The following is a 1,997-nucleotide window of genomic DNA, read 5'->3' as shown; positions in this document are numbered from 1 at the left end:
AAAAGGCTTGCCATTGCTAAACCTATTTCTTCCACCATTATTATTGTTGAAACCTTGTTGAGGTCTCTGTTGATCCTTCCATGAGAGATTTGGATGATTTCTCTATGAAGAATTATAGGTGTTTCCATAGGGTTCTCCCATGTAATTCACCTCTTCCATTGAAGGGTTCTCAGGATCATAAGCTTCTTCTTCAGATGAAGCATCCTTAGTACTGCCTGGTGCATTTTGCATTCCAGACAGACTTTGAGAAATCAAATTGACTTGCTGAGTCAATATCTTGTTCTGAGCCAATATGGTATTCAGAGTATCAATCTCAAGAACTCCTTTCTTCTGATTTGTCCCATTGTTCACAGGATTCCTTTCAGAAGTGTACATGAATTGGTTATTTGCAACCATTTCAATGAGATCTTGAGCTTCTGTAGGCGTCTTCTTCAGATGAAGAGATCCTCCAATAGAGCTATCCAAAGACATCTTGGACAGTTCAGACAGACCATCATAGAAGATACCTAGGATGCTCCATTCAGAAAGCATGTCAGAAGGACATTTTCTGATCAATTGTTTGTATCTTTCCCAAGCTTCATAGAGGGATTCTCCTTCCTTCTGTCTGAAGGTTTGGACTTCCACTCTAAGCTTACTCAATTTTTGAGGTGGAAAGAACTTTGCCAAGAAGGCATTGACTAGCTTTTCCCAAGAGTTCAGGCTTTCTTTAGGTTGTGAGTCCAACCATATCCTAGCTCTGTCTCTTACAGCAAAAGGGAATAGCATAAGTCTGTAGACCTCAGGGTCAACCCCATTAGTCTTGACAGTGTCACAGATTTGCAAGAATTCAGCTAAAAACTGATGAGGATCTTCCAATGGAAGTCCATGGAACTTGCAATTCTGTTGCATTAGAGAAACTAATTGAGGCTTAAGCTCAAAGTTGTTTGCTCCAATGGCCGGGATAGAGATGCTTCTCCCATAGAAGTTGGGAGTAGGTGCAGTAAAGTCACCCAGCACCTTCCTTGCATTGTTGGCATTGTTGTTGTTTTCGGCTGCCATGGGTTCTTCTTGTTTGAAGATTTCTGTTAGGTCCTCTACAGAGAGTTGTGCCTTAGCTTCTCTTAGCTTTCGCTTCAAGGTCCTTTCAGGTTCAGGGTCAGCCTCAACAAGAATGCTTTTGTCTTTGCTCCTGCTCATATGAAAGAGAAAAGAACAAGAAAATATGGAATCCTCTATGTCACAGTATAGAGATTCCTTGAGGTTTCAGAGGAAAAGAAAAATAGAAGGAGGGGTAGAAGAATTCAAACTTATCAAAAAAGATGGAGTTCGAATTGTTCATTGAGGGATAGTGTTAGTCCATAAATAGAAGGATGTGAGAAGAGGGGAAGAAATTTTCGAAAATTAAGTAAAAGATTAAAAACATTTTGAAAAATACTAATTGATTTTCGAAAACTAAGAATGGAAAAGAAATCAAGTGATTTTTGAAAAAGATTTTGAAATTAGAAATAAAAAAGATATGATTGAAAACTATTTTGAAAAAGATATGATTAAGAAGATATGATTGAAAAGTTATGGTTTTAAAAAGATGTGATTGAGAAGATATGATTTGAAAAATAATTTAAAAAGATTTTATTTTAAAAATTAATGACTTGGCTAACAAGAAAAGATATGATTCAAATATTAAACCTTTCTCAACAGAAAAGGCAGCATACTTAAAATGTTGAATCAAATCATTAATTGATAGCAAGTATTTTTGAAAATGGAAAGAAATTGATTTTGAAAAAGATTTGATTGAAAAGATTTGATTTGTAAAAGATTTGATTTTGAAAAATTTTGAAGACTTGAAAAAAATTTGAATTGAAAACAGAATCTTCCCTCTTGTGCCATCCTGGCGTTAAACGCCCAGAATGGTATCCATTCTGGCGTTTAACGCCCAAAGCACTACCCCTTTGGGCGTTAAACGCCCAACCAGGCACCCTGGCTGGCGTTTAAACGCCAGTTTTTCTTCTTCACTGGGC

At 36.8% G+C, this 1,997-nt stretch overlaps 1 non-coding gene across 1 annotated transcript; it reads left to right on the top strand.

Annotated features, from left to right (window-relative positions):
* Positions 1-525: 525 nt before the first annotated feature.
* On the top strand, positions 526-633 carry LOC130942298 (small nucleolar RNA R71). The gene has a single exon (XR_009070874.1). It is a non-coding gene; the product is annotated as a small nucleolar RNA R71 (small nucleolar RNA).
* The last annotated feature ends 1,364 nt before the right edge of the window (positions 634-1,997 follow it).

Source organism: Arachis stenosperma, chromosome 7 (assembly GCF_014773155.1).
Source record: "Arachis stenosperma cultivar V10309 chromosome 7, arast.V10309.gnm1.PFL2, whole genome shotgun sequence".
Lineage (NCBI taxonomy): Eukaryota > Viridiplantae > Streptophyta > Magnoliopsida > Fabales > Fabaceae > Arachis > Arachis stenosperma.
This window is presented reverse-complemented; position numbering and strand designations above follow the sequence as displayed.